At 41.5% G+C, this 24,132-nt stretch overlaps 1 long non-coding RNA gene across 1 annotated transcript in view; it reads right to left on the minus strand.

Annotated features, from left to right (window-relative positions):
• Nucleotides 1-17,907: 17,907 nt before the first annotated feature.
• The window catches only part of LOC104955505 (uncharacterized), a 22,155-nt gene continuing 15,930 nt past the window's right edge, over nucleotides 17,908-24,132 (minus strand). The window contains exon 3 of the long non-coding RNA XR_799458.1: nucleotides 17,908-17,983. This is a non-coding gene — a long non-coding RNA (uncharacterized lncRNA). The remainder of the gene's footprint in view (nucleotides 17,984-24,132) is intronic.

The raw sequence follows: 24,132 nt of genomic DNA on the forward strand, positions 1-24,132 counted from the left end.
AGCTCATCCAGCCCGGGGCAACATGGAGGACAAGAGAGTGAACTTTGTCACACTCTACTCTGATATATCACTTACTTATCCGTCTGGGAGAGAAATGTATGGACATGTTTGAATCCAGGTGTATTACTGATTAACAAGACCCTACATAGTTGAAGATTTCTGTCGAATACAAATGGGGGGTTTTAGATCTGTAGAAGCCAGGGAATATGTTTTCTATTGTCTCATTGGAACTCTTAATTGCGTTAACAGATTAAAAGCATGCTTCTTGAATATTTCATTTTAACATCTGTATACTGAAGAGCGATTTGTGCTCCCTAAGATCTTAAAAACTCCAAACAGTCTCTCCAGTTCTTAGCCTGCAGCTCCACATCCCAACAATGGAAAAACACCCTTTACATGTCATGTCAATCCTCCCAGTGCTCAACCCCACCACATAACCTCCTAATTCCACACATGAAACCCCAAATACCCTCAAAGTCAACACCACTGTTCGGGTTAATATTCAAGAGTAACCAGGTGGAACCCACAATACAACCGGGCCGGCTAGGGTTCAAAGAGCCGCGCTGAACGGCTGCCAAAACTCCTCACACTGCGCCGATTGCAGCGGCTTATAGTGAAATTATGATACAAACTATGCAGCAAGTGAGTAAGGAATATCAGGTCCCTTTGTCCCGGTGCTTTCTATTGAGTTCAATAAACACTTATGGACTCTAAAGGACTCAAGCTCAAGAAGGGACAATGGCTCCCTTCAGAACTCGACACCAGACCTTTAACAATACAAAAATACTCTATCCTCCAAAGACTAATTGATGTTATTTGCCTTTTGATAAGTCAGAGGTAGGCAGACGTAATAGTAAAGAATATACGCACTGCTTTTGATGGCCGTAACCGGAGAAACTGGAGTACAAAGAAGGAAGGACAACAAAAATTCTCAGCTTTTGGTTCTTATCACCGAAGCTGTGATCATTTGTGTTTTCAGGGCAACAAGAGTGTAATCTGACTAAGGACATACTTTAAAAAGGGAATCGCCGCTGTGTGCTTATAGGACTTGGAACCGCCGTCCACTGGCCTGTGAGCATATTGGTTATTGATATTCTCTCTCTGTGTCACACACACTGCATCTGGCCTCCGAACACAACGGCTGAAAAAGCCCTCAGAGCCAGAGTGAAACAAATACATTTGCACTTTTTTCTTTGGCAGCAGGAGCTGGCAGGTGAAATCGGTGGCTGTGTAGCTTGATGACTTGGCTGCAGTGCCATCTGCTGGTGATAGAGTGCGGGGCTGAGACGACCACACTGGAAGCAGGCGGTGGATGGAAACAACAGCAGAAAGCGCAAAAAGATTCATGCTTTTGCTAAAGAAGTTTCAGATTTTCAATGTCTTTTCTCTTACAGTCAACCTGCCTTTAAAAAGGTAGCGTACTTTTAGAAATGTGTCGGCAAGACCATATCACCCACACAACTATGGTGCTGAAATAGTGCATATGCCATCAGGGACTAAAAGGGAGGGGGTTGCGGTAGAGATATGTGAATGACAAAAGGATATAAACTTTAGTAAACTGCTCGCCCTCCAGGGAACCAGTGTAGTTTAAACTTCACCAAACCACAATACATGGGGACCTGCAACACAAAGCACCATTTAAAAAGGCCTTTCACTGCAGATGACAAGTCTAATTGAGCCCAGTGATGCACCTGGCAGTGAAAAGTAGTCTTTCAGTCATGTGACCCCCCCCCCACTTACACAATTCATGCTCTGTCTATGCATAATACAACATGAATCCCTCAAAAAAGAAAAAAACACCCAAAATTGGCTTCATAGGAAGACTGATGACATATTCCTTGTGATAAACAAATCATAAAAAATTAAAAGGGAAAGACTCAAGCCACTGCCATTTATAAGATTTCTTTTTTTTTTTAGTATCTTTATTATCTCTCGGTCAAAAGGATTACGAATGTTCTACTCAGCGTGCAAAGACCTGCAATACATCAATGAGCACCACAATGAAATGGGATGTTAAGGCTGTGATGACATCATACAGCAAGCCTCGGGACAAATATAGATCATGTTTATCTTCAACAGATGATTCATTTGTGACATGGTAAAGAGATCTCCACTGACTGTTAAGGAAATGGCTCTGCAATCAACTGACCTACTGTCGGACGATCAACTCCAATGCTGCCATGGTTAGTTTAAAAAAGTCCAAAATTCTGCTTTGAATGTTGCTTTCTTTTCTAATATTTTAAATAGATGTTTGCACATGTTCTCTCTCGGGTTGTTGGCGAGACAAAATTGTGCATTGATTAACAATTAAACAACCAAGCTGAGAAAATAGATTATTTTGAAACTTAAACTACAAAAATAGATGAGGGACAAAAACAAAAGCTATAATGCAATCTTTCTTTTACCTCCGGTTTTTTTCACATCATGCCTCCCTCCTCATCCCCCAAACCCTTGGGAAGCAGCACTCCAAGGTCTTTCATTTGAGCTTGTATTATGCCCCTGTATCTCTGCTCATTTTTCATCCGCATTGCATTAAGTATTGATATTGATTTCTTGTAAATGGTGGCGAAATGGATGGCTCGCACTTTTTTGTGTTATTGTTCTGCAGCACTTGTAGGTAATTTATTATGGCTGAAGGTCCGGTGAGGCCTCCCAGTTCTGTGCCCCTCCTCCTGATGGAGCGTGCCAACCTGACTAACAAAACACAACAAGCACTGAAAGGCCACTCATGAGGAGAATGAAGCATGGAGAAGGTGTGTATGCACACTAGCACCAGCGTGCGCATGCATGCGCATTGTATCCCTCTCACCCTCAGCATCGCTCACATTCATGGTCCACCATAAACCAGCACACATAAGAGGGTCCCTTGGAAAACACACTGCAATAAACTGAAAACCGCTAACTTTAAAGGCATTTCTCAATCTTATCATGAGAGTTGTGCAGTGGGCAACTATTTTATTTCTCCTTTCCTACTATTTTTGAATATTATTCTTTTTAGTGCTGGAGCAGCACTTGTACTGAAATCCATTCCCAGTTTTGTGACAAAGCGTGGCCTTCTTGACAAACTGGAGTGGTTTACTTGCATTGTCATCCTGGCCAATTTCTTTTCCCTGCTGCCGCGGCCCCAGCAGTCTATTTGCATTTCAATAGCCTCTCTGTCTGCCTCTATATTGCCTGATATTATGTCTGCCTTGTATGAATTTGAATTCAATGTCTGCATCTGCTGTTCCACTCCCAAGCAGTCCTCGTAAAAGGTGAAATAAGACTTGCAAGCAAAAGGCATTGATGGTGTGTGATGATGTAAACCAAGACAAACCCATTATGTGGGCTTGTGTATGAATTCCCTTTAATAAAAAATCTGTTTACATGCATGTTCTGCTTTTGTATAAAACTGCAACAGAGCCACCCCATTATATAAGATGATTGTGTGATTTTCATGATCCTTAATAGAACTGTTATTACCCCCACACCTACCATTAAGAATGTAAGTTGCAATGTACAGGATGTGCTCTCAATACAGAGAGTAAGGTCTGCGCTGAGGTAAAGAAAAAAGGAGCTGCGGTAAAACCGATACGTCCCGTTTACCGTCTCTGTCACCACAAACAGCAGCATTTGGCCACAAACCCTGGCTGGTGCCACAGAGTCGGACACCATTGGTCACATGACCCCCACCAGAGTCCCACAGAGGTCCCTCAGGTATCCCAGAATCCCCTCCTCTCTTTCTCTCCCTCTCTCTCGCTCTCCTACAGCATGGGATATATGGGATGTCAGAAGGCCACAGGCAGCTGCTCTGAGAGCCAGGAGGATTTACTGGAATTTCTGCTTTTAAAATATAAAAAGCACCAATGGCTGATTCATCTCCTTTCATGGGATATTAGGAGGATGATATTAAGAGGAAAATATCAGTCGAGCAGCACAACCTGTGCTCCCTCTGGATAATTGTGTTTTAAATTTCACCTAGGGACGACAGTGCTAAAACCAATCATTATCCCCACAAAAAATGTTTTTTTTGTTTTACACTGATAATATTCTTATTATCTGATATTCAAATAAAACTATACCCATGGTTCATTTTTAGAGAAAGGCATGTTTCCGCACCTCTGCCAAATGTAGCTTCTGTTCAGAAACAATTAATGCCAACCAGTGTTCGGGTGCGCAGGCAGGCTAACAGCTGTGTTTGGGCCACTTGTTGTGCCTCCAGCACAGATAATTACAGCAATCCAAAAGCGGAGCAGCCGCTCGGGGAGTTTAATAATGTACAAGTAGTCGCTATCTCTTTATAGATCATGTTACTGCAGCACTCACTGACGTGTAATTTAGATCAATCAAAAAATATGGCAGGGCTATGAAACCAGTGCCTTTGATAATAGTTGGCAGGTAGTAGTCACCCCCTGTTGTCGAAGCATCTGATATAAAAGGCTTCATTCCGCCCTCCATCAAGGGGCCTGTGTGCTAGGATGTGTAACCCAGGCAACAGATACATAAAGCATTATGGGACTTGATTTAATTTGTCTAAATGGGAGCTGGAGTATCTTGGTTCTCAGTTTGAATATCCCTGTTAACCACCACTACAATGTAATGGGCCCCTCAACTTGGGAGCTGCAGATTGTGTCCTGCTGGTATAGGAGGCGTTCCACTATATGCTGTTTTCTGACTGTGTGTGTATGTGTATATATGTGCAAGCATGCTGCAGGCACACAGCCACAAACAGATACATACACACAGCATGATAGCATATGTATACATGTAAAAAGAGAACGTTGGTACAATCAACCATTTACCAAACTTAAATCTTGGCAAATGTCTCACTTGGCAGCGAATATAGCCAAAGAGTAGAAGTGTAAATATGCTTTAATGATCCTGTCAGGGCTTTGTTTTCTTGAAGTCCCCACCAGCTGCCTTAACATAGTTTGGGGTCAATAATTGAACTCGAAGCCACAGCTTCATCCAGCATTATTTAGATTTATTTGTACAAAAGTCACTATAGGTACTGTAAGGCATTGTGAACTCCTTTGCTGGATTTGATACATTGTGTATTTTCATACCACCCTGGTTCGACCCATTTTGAAAAACTATTTGAACCAATTTAACCGGTAATACCTGGGTATCATTTCCCTCCTTTGCATGGGACTCTCCTTGCCTTTGGCTTGTTTTAAACTATCAGAACAGTTCATGTAGCTTCCTCTCCTTGTCCTACTTCCAACTTCCCCTTCTTCTCCCTCCTCCCTTGCTTTCAACCCACGGGTCTTTGTTTTAAATGGCAATTCATCCCATTCGTCCGCTCAGCCACATTAAACATCAATTTCCTCACCGAGCACACATTACGACCCAATAGAAGAAATAAAATCTCAGCCATTTATTGTGCAACTCCCTCCTCCCTTTTCTGGCACCGCTATCCACCACTGGCACCCTCATCAAATCAGCCCACATCCAACAACACGAGCGCAGCTACACAACAAAGCCGATGCCATTCGACTTCCTCTTAAGTCGTTTTATACTTACTGCAAAACAGTAACGATTTCAAGGGCCTTTGAATTCCGGGTTTATAAAACATGCATGAGGTGTTCAGTAAACAATGCCCAATGGTCTTATTCCTTTTAAAATAAAACTATTTCCATGAGATGTAAGAGAGACTTTAATATTGCCTTAAATATTAAAAGAGAGAACTGAGCCTCATCAATTTTTCATTTATTGGGCCCGCGTGTAAGGAGTCATCAATCTCAAAAGAAATTACTGACATTTTCATTTCAAATAAAAAAGGGTACACTTTATCCAGCGGTAATAGGGATTGCCACTCTTACAAAGGGAGCATTAAATGGCTTCTGGAGTGCTGAAAATGAGAAAATCTTCTTTTTTTGTCTCAGAACAGATTGTGGTTTTTAACCTTGTGAAGCAAACATGCATGAAATTGCTAAATAAAATGCAACATATTACCCTGCTAACACTCTTTTTTTCAGGGGGAATGCAGTTCATTACAAATCAATAATAGTCTACCTTAACAAGTGCATATTCCCGTTTTCCAACAAGCCCTGACTCACTGAGGTAATAACCACCTGGTTGTTTTGCTGCTCGTAGATATTGATATCCCGTGACATAAATTCATTGTTTGATGTCATTGCTGTTATGATATATTGTTATAAATGTCTCCATCATTACAGCGGCTCTTAGCCTGTTTGCCTTTAGGCTAGCGGTTTGTAATTACTGCACAATAAACAAATGGTTTGGGTAATGGACGGGAAAAGGGTCTGGGGCCTACAGGCACTGGGAGAGGATTATGGGGAAGGTGTCCCACTTTTCACCCCCAAAAACCCCTCAACCCTCACTACAAGGCCTGTCCCACGTCCCACCACAACTCCCCCTATGGAATCACCCCGGCTGAATTATTAATCACTGAGCGGTGTTGATATATCATCAACCGTGTACATACATTGCAGAGGGGGAAATAAGGCTTACAGTAGGCCAGGATTTATAACAAAAGCTTGACATATGCTGCTAATTCACCTTGACAACGCTGTCACTTCCTGCTCGGTGAAAAATCGACCGACAAAAGAAGAGTTTGTATTCTGCCTCACTGCCAGGCACTTCCCGACGCACACTTCTCCACCCATAATGGATGAATATTTGTTTATAATTTCTGTACACAAGTCTGGTTGTCAGTCCCCTGCTCACCCCGCGCGCTGCTGTCTCATTTGCATAGGTAGATTGAGACGCCGCGAGCGTAACGAGGTCGGCCTGCGTGTTGGTGATGGAGGACGCTGATGAATAGACCTCTCTCCCCATCATGGCACCTTTGTAAATGTTTGATTAGTTTTGAATGGATTACTGTTAGATTATCGGGTTTGGGGCCCAAACCTAGACATGGCTCTGCTACTCGGAGACAGTCCCTTACGGGTGTCCCGTGACAGAGCGGTGGCTGCGTGTTGACAAAGAGCAAGAAGGGAGGAGGGCGGAGGCCATGCTTGTTTATATGAAGTTGTCAAAATGTTTGATCACGTTGTTCCTCACCATTGTTAGACCTAATATTTGGAAAACCTTTGTAAAATAATCGTGCATTGTGAGGTTAGAGTTGACACAGTATAGAAAGACAGAAATAAAAAGACTTATAGGAATGATCTGAATTTTTCAATCTGCAAACTTTTATTGAGTCTTATTCAATACTCTAAAAGCTTCCTTGTTCCATTGCTCTCATATTGGCTCGGCATTCCAGGGATATTTAACGGGTTGGTGGGAATCTCATCGTCAGACAGCCATAAATTTCCTGCGGCTGCTGTAAGACGCTCTTATATTGCTTGTGTGGCAATCAGACTGGTGATTATATGGGTAATGAAACATGTGCCTCCTCCCGGTGTCTGCCCCTGTCTCTTCCCATCTCTTTTTCTAACTTTTCTTTCTCTCGCTGGTTAAAGCCAGTGATGGATGGGGCGTAACTATTAGAGGGAGCAGTAACCCATCAGTTCCAGGGCCTATTATGCACAGTTGGATGCTGGGTAAAGGGGGTATGAGCCGTGGAACAGTGACACTAGCGTGGCTGCCTCACGGGTTAACGCCAAACCCGCCGCCCACCTGACGCCGCCCGCCCCCGCTCCAATCCGTTTGCTCGAAAAACCTGTCTTGATAGCGCCGCTGCCATCATTGTGCTCCCACTCTCTCAATCTGTTTAGCTTCCTGTTGTGACCTTTCATACAGTCAAATATATTAGCGAGTGGTGCACTCTCATTAAAACAGTGCATTAACCAAAAGACTCTTTGGAGTCTAAATGACAGCCGAAGGAACTGAAAGCTAATAGCCGTGGGCAGTTGGGGAAACTTAACTCATGAATCAGGGCGCTAATGCCAGAGCAGCAAGCCTGGAGCGCTGTAAGCGTATGGCACAATCTCCCTCGCCTCCCCCTTCACTCTCCCTCTCCTTTCCTTGATCTCCTTCATTTTCCTCAGTGACTCCTTTTCCCTCTCACTCTCTCCTTCTCCCCCTCTAACTGCTACTTATCTCTCATATTCACTATCACCGCTATGTTCACATTCCACTTCTGTCTGACACATTTATTCTTTTCTCTTTTACTCGATCATCCTTCCCCTGTCCTGCTTTCTTATTTGTTCATTTCATTCTCTGTTCATTTCATTCTCCGTTCCCCATGTTGTATTGTATTTCGTTGGTGCCATCATTTCTACTTTCTGCCTCCCTGCTCTTACAGTTCTCTCCCCTGAGCCCCCCCGAACTCTTTATCCTCTCTTATTGTTTTCAAAGAGGGGAAAAGAAAAACAAGTATAGAGAGCTAAAGAGAAATGAAGATGGAGGAAAGAAAGACAGAGCTAGTATGCGAGAGAGAGGGAGAAGACCAAAGGAGGAGAGACTAAAAGCTCATTACTTTCCCCTTGATGGGAGAAAATGAGTGAGGGGGCAATAATAAAGCTTGAATTTTTCAATACTGTTAAAAATGGGGCTCTGACAGCTCACCGCCAGTGCAAGGGACAGGCGCCGACAACGCATGGTGAGCCACCGAATTAGCAATACCATACATCATAAAATCTAATTAAATCAAGCAGCAGAATCAAATTAGTTTTCTGTGACTCAAACCGCCCGCCAAAAGGGCTCTATTAAATGAACTGTAGAGAGAGAATTAAATAATTCACAGTGAGGGATTTTGCATTTATACAAAAATTGTGCACTTAATTGTCCGTGCTATATTACAGATTTGGCCTTATGTTAACAATGAGCCTAAAGCACACTTACTTGTGCGCACTGGGCACACATTAGGGCCTACATGGTCGACAAGGCTTCAAACTAAGGGGATATTAGAGTAACCATTGGCTCAATAGCACTAGTATACAGCATAGGGGTCTAGAGCATGCAAGGGGTATACTGATTATACTCTAATGTGTTAGAATGAAAGACAGGAGCGTTGAACATAGTGTGAAACAGGGATTTAGATGTGAATATTAGTCAAGACATTACATGTGATGCTTCAAAACTTGTGTTGGGATCTCCAATGTGATGGACTTATTGAGAAATCTACAGGTAGACCATTACACTAAACATGTCAGATGAAGTTCTGTCATGAAAATGGAGCACTTTTGTTACAGCGCTGTGTGAGCGTTCAACCATTCCAGCTATTCTCTTCGTCTCTAACACCTTTTTTTCCCCCAATCTCTCCATCTCCCGCGCTTCCCTCCCTGGCATCAAAACAGCACAACTTTATTATAGTTGCTGTCAATACAGTAATAATAAAAGAACGCGGAGGGGAGAGACTACCATATTACACTTTTAACGAGAATATAGCAGATGCACATTGAGTGAATATTGAGTTTTAAAACTTGTCGGCATGTGATTTGTGGCCTTGTCAGTACAAATATTTTTCAATGTCAAGGCAGCAAGACGGGGCTGTCACTTCGGCGGTCAGCTGGGACGGGGGGAGGCAAAACACAATGATCTGGCCCTTAATGGAGAACCGCTGGGACTGGCATGGAGGTGATAAAGCACTGTTTAGTTTGCGGCTGCCATATTTCTGCTTGGGGACGCCATTATAAAACATAGTGTTATTTTGTCAGATTTCAATCATGAGGCAGGGTATTTGTCACCTGCTGTCACTTTGTTGGGGCAAGTCGGCCTGACAGTGAAATATGACCTGTCCCAGCCCAACCCCCTGCTCTGCAGAAGACCTGAGTTTTCAGTAGTCTAAAGGTAAAACAAAAAAAGATTGTATAATAATTTGCTCCAATTCCTTGTCTCCTTATTTGAGTAGAGGCAAAAAAATGTAATACAAATCACATCCACACAACATATTCCTAATTGTTTACACTTTTCTCTTCTGTCTCTCTATCATTATCCAGTTATCCCTTCCGTATTTTCACTTCTGTTATTTTTCAATTCAGTTATCCAGTCGCGGGGAGCCATCTTTTAGAGTAATCACAGGGCTTGGCGCATCTTTGTTCAGCAGGAGTGACAGAGTCAAGTATCCTCATAGAGTTAGCCCCAGGGAGCCATGGTTTAATTTCCTCCAATAAAAAGTGCTTTTAAGGTGGGCTTTATTCACGCATGACCTTATTGTGCTTTTGTATAGGCTGGGTATTAAGGTAATTATAGTGTTCGCCCTTTCTTAACATCCCCTGTTGATAACAAGAGGTCACAAACGTCCAGTCAGACACAAGAACATCCAGGTGTGGGTCAAAATCAAAGGCCCCTCTGCTCTTGAAGACATACCCCAATTTCTATCTTTAGAGCATTTGTTTATCGCTAATCCCTTTTGCAACATTTTGTGGTCCAACAACACCTTTCTTAATACTTCAGGGAATGCATTCATTTTTGTTTGAGTACGGATCAAAGCATGATTTAATTATGTTCAAGCACGCAGTTCAGTGACATATGATGAACATTATGCCTCTGCACACTTATCCCTGACAGATCCCATGTAGAATGCCATTTCATTTGCTATTTCATTTTCCCTTTCAGCGGTTACATCTTCTATGTCTGAAATGTAGAGGAAAACAAGAACGTTTGTAGACAAGAACTGCGATTTGCTTATTGACATTGAAGTCTGCTATTCAGTTCACTGTACATGTCAGCTACTCAGACACCCCTCGGTAACTTCATTTTCCAATAATATCAGTTTTATTTCCTTGTCGCCCTTGTGTTTGAACGTCATGGCCTCTACCCAAACACAGAACATCTGTAATTCCCAATATTTAAATGGACTGCTCTCATGCAACACTACTTGAGAATGTTAGTAAATTCTGTTGAAAACTAACTATCAGCCAATATAAAAACATGCAAATAGAATTAACACTGGCTTCTGTTGGTTGAGAGACAGGGGTGACATTGTGTACTTTCCAAGCCCATGAAAAAAGCTGTTTTATTTCCTTGCTCTCTCTGCATGCTCAGTCTATGTTGGAACGTTTGACAAACCGCTTTTGTGAATTAACCGAAATATGTAAAGCGTGAAAAACCTTTTCCTTGTTGCCTGCTTTTCATTTCTTTCTGCATTTCTATTCCTTCATGCATTTCTGGATAAGGATCAGACTAAGCACATGTCATGTAACCCCATGCACTGACATGTATGACACAGTGCAAAGCACATACACATGAAGAAGAGCTCACACATAAGCAAACACACACAACAACCATTAGCTTTGGCTGACACGATAGCCATTAGCACACTGTTTCTAGTTGTCTGTGTTCCATTCCCAAAGAAGAATCATTTACATAATGTGTGTTTTCCCAAATCGGTGTGAACAACCAGCACTCTGTGTAGGTTTCCTGCTGGCAAATGTTTCAAACTGACCCTGGGAAACGGTCCATTCGCAAACGATACGCAGTCACATCCATAATGGGCCTTTTACTTGTTTTTGTGTATATGTGTGTGTCCGTAAGCATGCAAATGTGCGATTGAGAGTGTGTGTATGAGCAAGTGCACACTTAAGCATTCCTGTGTGTATCTGCGTGCGTCTACAGCTGATGACTCTGTGCCAGCCGGACGGCTTTTATACGTATTAATATTAATATGTGCCTGAGCTGAAGCCCATCACATCCCTGCCCCCTGGTGCAGAGTGTCCAAGGGCGGCCATTATCATCCCGTTCTGACTGTCAGCGAACCTGGAGGAAAGTAATGTAGGCATGTGGATTACCATGGCGGGGTCAAACAGTCAGGCCAATGCGGCTCAAATCACCAGTATTGTGGAGGATTCTGTAAAATGTGCTTGGATGACGTCCATCTATTTGTACTGCAATTCCAAATGAAACGCATCCCCTTATAGATACAAGCGTAAGGCCTACACACTGCCTTACACACACATTAACTTGCTCTGAAAAATGCACACCTGCCCTGATATACACACACTTACGTAAAAAAAGGTATACCATATGTGTGCTGTAATAAAAAAAAATCCCTTCATACTGATGTTTATAAGGCACCTTACCATGTATAATCTATGACAAGTACTATTCTTTTCAGACTAAGTTGGTGTCTTGGTCCCGAGGGCAGTATTGATGATAATGTTAACCATGTCCCATAAAATCAATCAATCAATGGAATATTAAATGTATATGTCTGGGAGGTTGTCAGTGAAGCGCTCAGGGGTGAATCTCCAATAGCCTGTCAAGGTTTATTGCCCTTTATGGGGGATCCACCAATGCACTGTTTCTGTGAAAATACACCTGTACAGTATATCAAAGAGGCTGTGACATCAGAGCTACAGACAGAAAGTGAAGACAACCAAACACTCCCCCATCTCCCTCTTTTTTCCTCTCTCTTCTATACACACGGACAGATACGCACCCCACCACTACACACCAAAATAGATGAATTTTGCTCCAACAAAGGCAGTATGGTAATTAAATGTAAGATAAGGCCATTCAGAATGCCCAAGACTGTGCCAGGCAAATATCCTGATCAGCTTAAAATCAACCAAGTGGGACAGAATAACAAAAATCCAAATTGGTTGGTCTAGATCAGCTTGATATGGCTTTCAATATAATACACAACAATGGCCAAAATGAATAGGAATCAAATTACAAGAGCTGTGATATGGCGTGAAACTGCATGGGGGAATTCAAGCACAATCACTTTTCAATGTGGCTTCCAATATTGCAGCCAATCCTCGCACGATTCATATCCGATCACAAATAATGTTTATCACCCTCATATCTCTCTCCCTAATGGAAAAGGCCTAGTGTTGGGGTTTAAGGAGTGCATTCATTTTTAATGAGGTCTGGGCATTGGCCAGAATGAAATGAACAGGCAGAGAGTTTTGGGCCACAGTCTAGCAGCGGCTGGCAGTAAAAGGTCGATCCATTCCTTCTCATTTGACCAGGTTATGTGCGGCTATAAGTTGACAAGTTGTTTATTACATCCAAGCAGCATTTCACTATAATGTAACAGAAGTGTTTGGAAAAAGGCGCTAAAGCTGAGTAGATCTTAAAGAAGATTTTTTTTCCATGCAGGAACGTTGAAAGGCTTGAGCGATGATAAAAAAGATGAAATACTTCAAAAAAAGGCAAAATAGTGTTTTTTTATAGTCAAGAAAAGCCTTGCATGTTACTATGCCTTTCTCTATGTGTTAAATATAATCTGTGCTTATATGATATATTATACATGTTCAGCTGATTTTCAACTAATAAAATGATGTACTTCATGTACAGTGCTGAAAAGTAAAGCTGTATCACTTGAGCCTTGTAGTGCTCTACAGTGTTTATGAGTCAAAAGGACCGTCACATTTCATGTAAAATAAGCTCTTACACAGGAGAAGACACTCATATTTAATATCTAATTCTGGAGGAGATGTATTTCCTGCTTCCCCAGGAAGCATGATTGGTGTGTGACTGCGTGTCGTGACGAGATCACTTGGCGGGGCTGAGGATAAAATGTCGCTTAGGATAATGTGATTGCCCTTAAGGTACAAGGAGGTGAATTATATTCCCTGATTTATAATCTGAAAATTAAAGACTCACTCATTTTCTAATTTAATTCCACCTTCAATGGAACAATGTTCACTCTGAGCCAAATTGGCGAATAATGTTACTAATTCAGATGCAGATGTAATTTCTATTCGGGGGGCTGCGGCGCATGGTGATGAACGAGTCCCGGATGGATCGTTGCCACTCCTATCTCCCCGTCTCGACAATTCCCCAGCAGTTGTGATAATAACCTGAGCAATAAAGGAGGGAGAAGCAGTGCTACCCTATTCCACTCTTCATACCCCAAGTCATCTGATACTTCATCTAATAGTATTTCTGTCCTTTCCTGTGTCACTCCGTCTTAAAAAGGCAGCTGACATTGCGCTCTTCCACACAGGAAAACAGTCTATGCCGAATGTTATCGATGTAAAACTGCATTAACACGAAGACTCTTAATAACCTGCATAATTACTGCTGCCTTCTGCAATACAAAAAAGTCATTGCAATAAATCTGCTGTTAAAACTTGATTGAATGCAGGGTAAATGTCAAGGTAATTATGAGGCGGTGAGGGTTAAAAGCAACGTTAAATCCTCCCGCAGAGTGGTGACATTCAAGCGAAGCAGGAAGAGATAGCGAGGGAGTCGGGAGGTGAGCGGCGGAGAGAGGGCCGAGTTTGTAAATGTATCAACCAATACGAATCCAACACTTCTCACTTGTCAATGCCCTTAAATTTATGGCAGTGCACCATTTGAGATATGACCTCTGTATGACTGGTTTCTTCCTGCACGCTAATGGTTCCATTAAGGACAGAATTCATCATGTAAAACATCATAATGACAAACACATTCAATCTGCACATGTGAGTGTTGAATTACAGATTCCTGAATGTAGCTATTTCTATGCTAGCTCACTTGACCTGGCTAGGGAACATTCAACCTCACCACAAAACTCTCTCCAATCCCAAGGTGCAGGAGGTCACCAAATAAACATAAAAGGGGACAAAAGGAAATGTGAACACCTACAGTAGTTATTTGCCCGTTTTGCAGCCTACGTGCTACACTGGGGATTAGCAAGGAAGCCTGCTGCCTGCGTTCATTCATCTCAGCGTCAAGCAGCCATACAAGTATTTAGCAGAGGGGCTGGCAGGGGTCAGGTCATTTACTCACCGCTCAGTCTTGGTGAGTAGCTTAAGGGGTCGGGTGACGGGGGGGGGGTTGGCAGCACAGCTGAGAGATTGTGGGTGCCGTGTCGTGTGCCTCCTCTTCAGAGCCTAATGATCTGCCGAGCATAATGACCCCAAGACGACGGGGCCCCTACAAGCCCTGACTAGGCCTCCTCCAGCCCCTGCTCACACTCACTCACTTCAGAAATAATGTGAAAGAAAGACTTTTTTTTTTCTTGCCGTTTTGTTCTCCCCCTCTGCTATCAACCCAAAGCCACTGTACAAGCCAAGGCTCTATGACAAAAAGCCAATAGAGTTAGCTGCCAAGGCTTGGAGCTCTGAGAGGGATAACTGGCGCAGAAGGTTAAAGCAACAATGTGCTCAGCCCCATTGAGCTGAGTCTTCTGTGTTGCTGAATGTGTGTGTGTGTGTGTGTGTGTGTGTGTGTGTGTGTGTGTGTGTGTGTGTGTTCAGACTCAGTGTGAATATGAGGTGTCAAGGGTTGTTAAAATGTATATGCTCTGATGCATCTCAAAGAACACCTGTTCACTTGTGTTTTCTGCAGCTACCCAAATAATGAGGACCTCATTTGATTTCAATCAAACCTTAGTTATGACTTTTAGAGTTTAGGAGTAACTCAATACATGCATTGTGTAGAATTAAAAAAGGTGAAGGGTAAAGCACACACGCAGGCTTTGTAATTGCCTCAGTAGAAATGCTAATTTTACGCTTTTTTCATTTTGAAATGGTGAATAAAATGCGGCCATTTGACAGACTGAAGTGAAAAGCAAATGTCTGGATTTTCAGATTAAAAATGGCTTTCTCTCGCAGGTAACAATTTCAAGGCTACTGCTTTTCCATGGAAGGGACACAGCTAAATGAAAGGTGTGATATCCCCTCTCTGCAAACCATAATGGTGCCTTGTTTGAAAATGACAGGTGTACGAATGAGGCCCTCTCTTTTCCTAAGTACGGCAAAGCGTGGTCATTCACTCTGCTTTGTTTTTAGCGTAATAGCCCCATTTACAAAATGTCGGTGAAATTAATGTGGGACAAACGCGGCGGTAACCGAGCCAACTAATTTTTGCTCATTCAACTTGAATTATTAATAGGTGAGAAATATACCATATGCTTTCAGAGGAACGGCATACATTCATTTTATACAGAATTGCTGCTGTTTTGTGAAAAGTATAAGTAGCTTAACTGCTCTTTTCAAAAGGGGGTGACTTATATGGAGGCCTTAATGATGTATAAATCAGCCCGTGTAATTACGCTCCCAGCTGCTGCCTTGGGCCGGGCTGAAACTATAGGCCCTCAGCAACAAGACTGGAGCCTTCATCACCTGAATCCCTTTTAATCAAGCAGCACTAGTTTTCTCTCTTCAGATCACATTATTATGAGTTATGAGAGAGAGGGTGTGGGGAGAGACAGAGCGAGTGTATAGAGTGTACAGAGCTGTATGCACTTATGTGTGTGAGTGCATTATTATATAAGTGTGTGTGGAAGTGTGTGCGTGGTTTAACTGTGCCTATATGTGTGAATCTGTCACATTTATCAGTTGTTTCCTATACTACTACAAGCAACCTTTTGTACATATTTCCTTTGTCCGAAAAATATAAAAGAAAAAGTTGATTGAAAAACAACATATATCAGTGCTGGTAACTTGATATTCTGTCACTTACTCTAACGCTTCATCACTCTGCTTGCATGCACAGTGTGGTCATTACAGGTTTAGTGTGGGGTTTAGCTGAGAAGTACCACCATGTGGTTTTGTCTTGGTGAAGAGATGGGGCACCACCTAGTGCACACTCACAGCCACAGCTTCCTTTCACTGACATTTGTTTTACATTTAAACACAATATATTAAATATAGATAAAGATACCTGCGACAACTTCAGCTCTCACTTTTTCACTGTAGTAAAATGTTGTTTTGGAGCTTGTTGCTTTGATGTGACGTTTCCCTCTTTGTGCTGTGCCTTTGCTATAGATGATGGAGTGGGTTTTATATATTTAAGAAAATAAACGCTCCAAAATGAGCTGCTATTTCTTCGTCTCCCCACCTGAAATTCAAAAGTGGAGAAAGGGCTTTAATTTGGAATTGGGCATTTAGTGAAATAATGTTTAACAGTTAGATTAGGAAACAATGTGGAAGCGGTCGTGATGTTCAGGAATACAGTATGTTGGATGTCTTTGTTTGCATGAGGTTCTATCTTTGAAAAGCCATATTCTTTGCATATACAGTACGAGCTCCATTTGTTTGGCAAAGAAGGAGAGAGAAAGATGCAAAACACTGTGGTCACAATGGCATGGAATAAATGGCACTGGAGAACAACAAAGGCCAGCCAATGACTAACTGTAAATGTACAACAATGTGTTTTTGAATCATCCCCTTCCCGGGAATAAGGTTAGGTAAATGTTATTTTAATTTGAAATGTGGAGACTGGAAAACTTTCAGTAACCTTTTGTTGTGTGTCACGCTGCATGAGTTATCATTTACATGTGTACCTTGTTCTGAGGTCACATTATTCTACTTCATGCAAATCATTTATTTATAACCACGACACATATTGACTGTAGTTGTTCTAGTGATTGGAAACAATGTTTGAGTCAGCGAGTAAATATCAAGAATCGTATGTTTGAACCATTATTTGCGACTTACAAGTGTCCCTCTTAACGACTCCAACAGGCCTATTTACATATATTTCAGGACTTATATTCAATTATTCACTTATTTAGAGGAAGTAAACTATTTCATATTAATAAAACACACAACCACAACATCTACCAGAAGGCAAACTAATGATAAATAGCATCCACACGTGTCCCTTTCCTTAAAAATACGGATGTCTGTAACAAAGGTGGACATCGTAGTAATGAGCAGAGCGAAGCCATATTGGGATTAATGAACGAGCGCCTCCTTGTTAATTGTCACATCAAACAAACAGGTCCTAATTGGCAAAGGTTCCAGCTTGGTGCTAAGTGTGTGTGAGGCGCAGAGTGGGCGCTGCCTCTAGATCGCTCTCTTTGTCTGCTTTCATTAGTTGGTCAAGCCCCTACATTAAGAAGCCCACAGTGGAGTCGTGTTTTCTTTGGTGGGTAATGAAACACACACCTGCTACTCTCAGTCAATGAATAGAAACTTGAATCTAATATCACCGTCATGTGGCTTCTATTAGCGTTCACAATGCCTGTGTTTTGTGTTGATTTTATGTTCGCCTGTGTTGCAGTGTGCACTGGCTTATTTCTCAATTTTTGCAGCAGTTTTAAGAAAATAAAAAGGCGGAAATGAGAGATTTATAGTTATAGAGGAGAATGAAAAAGCAAACAGGAATGGAAAAGATTTGAAGGGATGAAACTTACTTTCAAGCAGAGAGGTCAGTCTTGGGTTCAACTTCTCTCACAATCTGCAGTGTATCCTCGGTGGCCTGCAGCTGCCTGAGGGAAAATAACATTGAAACAAACCATGAGTCATATTTAAGGTTTCACATCAGATACATTCTTTAAATTTCACAACAAATTATAGTCATTGATTTTGGTATACAACTGCAAAAAAAAGGGGAAAAAAGGACATTTGAATATGTCTTCAAATACTCTGAAATGTAGTGAACTGGTGATAAACTATTAAAATTAGATTGCTTATATTTACTTTGTCAATTTCTATACATGCACACACTCACAAGCAAACACACACACAAACATGCTGCTCCATCTTGAAATGCTAATTTATGATTAGCATCATTATGCAGAGGTGTAATTTCACAAAAGCCTTCCCACAGTGGTGCACAAAAGACTCATTCACCGCCAGAGCTGCTCTGTGTGGGGAAGAATTATGGCACGCAGATGAATTCATTCATGTGGGAAAGGATTTATTCGATAATTATAGACCTTCACAGTTTTAATGCCACTTAATGAGGAGCTTGCATAGTGTGATTCCTACTTGGCCTGACGAATGAATGTTGGTTTTTATTCTGGTGGTTTTTGTTTTGCTCTCTGCAACATCTGTTAGCCTTTCTGTACTGAGAGCTAGCAGAGGCAGTGCTTGTGGGGTCCGATTTTCCTCTATGGATTCTACAATAAGTTACATTAAGTACACAATTAACTAAGAGCCTGGTGGTCAGTCATATCAATATTATAATAACAGTAGTAATACAAAAAGAAATACCACTACTCCCATTCTACATAGATTACTATCATATACACTTAGTATTCTAAAAGTAATTATTAACATTTTTATTTTTTTTTACATAATTAAATGAACGATTTTACAAAAAAAACGTTGTTAATTTACACCTGACATTATGTGCTTTGTTTATTTCTGGTAGCAGCTGGTGATAAACTCAGACTCATGCATCACCCAGTTCAAGGCCGTCGCTCTGACAGCAATGTTTACCATAACGCCAGTCTTAATGCCTCATAGCCATGTTGTTGTGAAGAGGTAATTAAGTTGCCAAAGTTTAATTGCTCAATCACCGGCAGTTAACAAAGAGGCGTCATCGGCCCCCCTATACTTTCCACGTACTATATTTATAATGGCTAACAATTACAGCAAGGGCCCTTTAGCTGGGGTAGCACTAGTAAAAGCTGCTGGCACTAATGAAAAGCTATAATCACTCCACCCACAGCAGTTATTAGTAGCAAATTATGGGTCAGTTGAAGGGCTCGCAGTTATATGCATTAAGATAAATAACGCTGCTGCTTGTGGCAAGTGCAGCGAATGAATGAGTAGCATATGTACCTCTACTTCTAACCATAATTCGTTCTATGACTTTTATTCTTAGGTGTTTTCAAAAGTGTCACTTTATTTAAACAGATCAAGTTTTTTGCTGTTTTTAACATGAACAACATTTTTGTACAGGTTGCGTTAGCTGGAACCAAACTATGGAGATACTCTTAGTCACATTTGACTGCTGCAGATACAGTATAACAAAAATATATAGAAATATTGTATATATTATATAAATACATATATGATAAAGGTAACATCAATTTCTTTATTCACGTTGGCCCAGTTTTTAACCATTAAAATAGTTTAATTGACCATCGCACACCAGCCCATTTTGTCGAGCACTTTCTCAGTGTTGATGGCCATGCTTGCAGATCAATGAGTTTCTTTTGCAGCCGAACTATGCTTCACAAACTCTCTAATTGCAGCATTGCTATGCAGAGTGGACTATCACCCCTTTCTCCATATCGCCCCCTCATCCCATCTATTCCTTTCTCTCCTTGTCTTGCTGTCAGTCTCTCTCTCTGCCTTTCTGCCTCGTCCTGTTCGGTTGCTCGGCCAGGCCCGCTGGAATGCTTCATCTCTTTGATCACGTCTTCATTATCGGTGACTCTGTGATACTCGGCTGTCTGAGGCTATGGGGGCTATCTGAGGGAGAAGCGTGGCCTCCATGTGCAAGAGGCCTCTCCACACAAGACTGAACAATTGCCCGCCCCCATTAATGAGAAGCATCCCCATCCACTGCGGTCCCCAGGCAGGCTCCACCAGGTGGAATGCTCGGCCCCTGTCACTCACAGCATTGCTGAGGGCTATTAGCAATTCATTAAGTGACGGACTGACCGCCTAGCTGTATCAATTAGGAGATAGTTGATATGTCTGTTGTTGTCAGACTCTGCTTGAGATTGCGCTGCTATTCATTCAATGTCTGCTTTTGGTTTTGTGTCGAGGCAGAACTGATGCATTTGTAGTTTCTGTGTGCTTGTGTGTGGTCTTGGCATGGCAATGGTGGTCAATAAGCTTAAGATTATAAAGACTCAACTAATGAAAGGATACATACTGATCAACAGATTGGAACACATTAATCTCTTTGCAGCATCGATTAAATACATGTATTAATATTTTTAAAACAAAGGACAGTTTTTTGCTTTGGTTCCTGAAGTTATTACAAAAAAAGGAAAAAAGGACAATTGTTGCCATCTGGAGGTAAAATTAAGTATTGTCAGAATCAAATGTATTTGACATATTACGAACATCAGTTACTTTTGATGCAGGTAAACTATAGTTGCAGTTTAATCTCAAACTGCCTTTGTCTTATTAAATTCACAACTCTCTCTCTGTAACTGTCATTTCAGGTAAACGGGTAGTTTGGGCTTTCCATAGTACCAACTGGCAACCGAAGGGCAGTAAATCGGTTATTTTATGTATTCATGAATGAACAGGAACAAGAAATAAACAGCAAGTATGCCAACATCTAAAGCAATTACTGTTAATATTTTAACAAGGTGTAATACAGTATAAATAAAATTTGTTTAACAGCCAACATGCTTGTGGGCCCGCCTGGCTAATATATAAAATGTCCCCATAGAGTTGACCGTTGTTTGGCGTCAGCTAGGCAAATCTCAGGCAAATTCCCCTTGTTGTTCAAAAACTCTATTCCTCATTTCACAATATGCTTTGAGATAAGAGCATCCTTCTTTGCATGGATATCTGATCAGTCCATATGTAGATTCAAACTGAGATGACCTCCATCACTGTTGTCACATACCGGTAATAAAGAAGTGCTCAATGAAAAAAAAAGGATACAAGCGTTGAAAGTAGCTGTGCACATGTATATTGACACACCTAGGCCTTATTTGCATTAAAAACAGTGGTTCAGAGTCTCATTATAGTCAGAGTTGACATCCCCTCCCTTGTATCCTCCTTTCTGTGACATTCAGCTTTGGCTGTGCTTTCAGTGTCACACCAAACAAAAAAAAGCCTGTGACAGGGTATATGCAGGAATCCTGAAGTCAAATGTAATACCTTTTAAGACCTTTTTAAAAGACCCTTTCCATACATTTTAAGACCTCATAAACACTTGGAGTTTTAACCGGTTACATTGGCGACACACTTTACCTCACATTGACTATATACAGTATTGATTGTCCTTCCTCCTTATCTTCCAACCATTTGGACGCAAACTTGCATTTCCCCATAACGATGTTGTTGAACAACCGGCGTAAACGGACCTTCGCACGCTATCAAGCAGTGAGCGTGAGATGTCCTGTTCAGATGATGTCAAATCCAACGGGATGCCATAAATAAACTACACAGAATCACACTACACACCTACGCCATGATTACATTTAGGCAGACTGTAGAATACAACCTCTTTGGACAATTGATATACTTATTGAAAACAAGCTACAAAATGTAATACCTTGGAAAATGCTGTTTAATACTTTTTAATAGCCTTCATTTATGCTAAATTGATTTATCAACTTTTAATACTTTTTAAGACCCCGCGGACACCCTGTGTGACTTTGCATGCTGAACTTAGGCGTATGTTACATTTGCTAAACGGCTAAAAGTAATGGCGTTAAACTTGTTAAACTTGGAATATAGGATATGTGCTGTATGTTGATTTAAAAAAGAAATTGCTCCACATGTTAAATACATTTGTAACTTAAATTTTAAGTGTGAACACCTGTCCCCATAAAAAAATAATCAAGTTCAACTATCTTTGTTATTTAATGCATTGAAAGCAGTCATTATCAATCTACTGGTAAAATATACTTGTAAATCTTGTGAGTGTACATTAAAATAAATAATAGTAGTAATAATAACATTTTTTAAAATAGTTATACAATCCTTTGCAATCCAAAAAGGTATGAAGATAAAGCATGTCATACCTCATTGGGTTCAGTCTGCAGTGTAAAACCACTTGGGTAGGTGACAGCAGAACACAATCAAAAACTGCATTCTGATCAGAACGATAAAGGAAAAAGCAACAAAAGACATGCTGATGATAATAATGCCAATTATCACATTTTGCTCAGGGGTCAGAGGCAGCAGCATTAAACCAAGTCACCATTACATGATGAATGGCTGAACAAAACTCTTTTCTCTCCTGTGAAATTGTTTGGAGGCCATTAGCAATGCAGTGTACTGCCAATGATTGACGTTGCTGTCTACTTAGCATTGACAAGAGATATGTGTGTGTATGGGGAGGGGTGAGAAGGCTGCTGGTGGGGGGCAGTGCAGGGGATTGATCGGGGTCTGCGTTGTTGCCAAACGGGGGGCGAGGGTGTATTGGCGCGTAGACAATGAGCCTCGGCCAGCGCTGAAAGGCCCATTCTGCGGATCCCTGTTAGCTGTCTATTATCCACGGTCTCCAGGGGGCTGCTAAATAGAGGGCATGTGTTAGGCAGACATTTATCATGTAATTACAGCACTAGGATCCGTTTCTGATGGTGTGTGATGATTACTAATAATTACTGTGCATTTCACGCCTCCAAAGGGCCCAGATGGGGTCCCAGGGCGTCAATACAATGGAAGGGAGGAGGGCAGGGGGGGAAAAAGAGGTCTGAGGGGGGAAAATGTAAGGAAATAGAAAGACAGATGAAGAGAAAGTGAGGAGCGATAGTGTCTCGCCGTAACCATTTAGAGGTTCTAATTAGCTAAATGAATTGAACCATATGTGTCCAATTCCTAATTAACTGCGCGAATGAAAAAAGAGCAAAGGAAAATAAAGGAAGGGAAACAGAAAACAAAACCAATTGAACACATATTTATTATTGTGATTCTTTTACACAGCACTCTCAATATGAAAATATTTCTTAAGACTTTTTTTATCCACTTTAAAATGTTCCACCTAAATAGGGATGTATATGTATATGCTGAATCTTTACGTACAGAAAAGCCCAGGAAATAGGCAATATATTCCTTTTCAAAATGCCAGAAGACAAGTCTGCCTTTATGTTTTTATAGGGTAAAGAGTATGGGATCTCTAGAAATGTACAAGAAATCCAATCAAACAGTAAACTAAGCAACAAAAGTAGAAGTAACAACACAGTTTGATATGTGCTTTCCAGTAGGCGCCCACCTATAACCGTGTTGCTTTGTTTCATAAGCAGTATACACATTTACACTGCACAAAAATAATAGCAAGGTTTCCTGTGGCTTGATTTGTGGTACCATGACTGATATACGATGGTACTCAAAATGTTTCATAGCTATAGCAGGGACTAAACGAATGGGCTGAGACCGGGGTTTAAATAAAAAAGAGAAACACCCTCTTGTGAAAGCAGCCATCTTGCCTCTGTCAAAGTGGGGGAATGAGTCTGTGCGATATTGGAACCAATGCCGGTGAAATACAGTGGCTCACTGTTATATTTCTGCCCTCTACAGGAATCCGGATAAATCAAGGAGGTCAAGCTGCCACTGCTATGATGTAGTAAGGAAGCATAGGGATGGGTTATACCGTAGTGTGTGTGTGTGTGTGTGTGTGTGTGTGTGTGTGTGTGTGTGTGTGTGTGTGTGTGTGTGTGTGTGTGTGTGCGCGCGGGTCGAGTAGCTGTGCATCACTGAGACCTGCAGCCATGAACTGAAAAGGACAGATCAACAGCGCCAGTACGCCATTTCCCTGAATGCTGAAGTCAAGTTTCCATTCTCTGAGCAATCTTTAGGGTTCATTTTACCTGAAGCCCCCTGTGCCCCCCATAAATACTCACATTAACCTGAACAACAAAATGAGGGGGTCCTGTTTATTTCCATTCAGGGGGCCCCTAGTAAAAACTACAAGGTCTCCACCTGGTCAAGGTGAGCTCAAATGAAACCCATTGACAAGCAGGGTTTTACCTGCAGCACAAAAGCCATCCAA

The sequence above is a fragment of the Notothenia coriiceps genome, unplaced genomic scaffold (genome assembly GCF_000735185.1).
Source record: "Notothenia coriiceps isolate Sejong01 unplaced genomic scaffold, NC01 NC01_scaffold00024668, whole genome shotgun sequence".
Taxonomy (NCBI): Eukaryota; Metazoa; Chordata; class Actinopteri; order Perciformes; family Nototheniidae; genus Notothenia; species Notothenia coriiceps.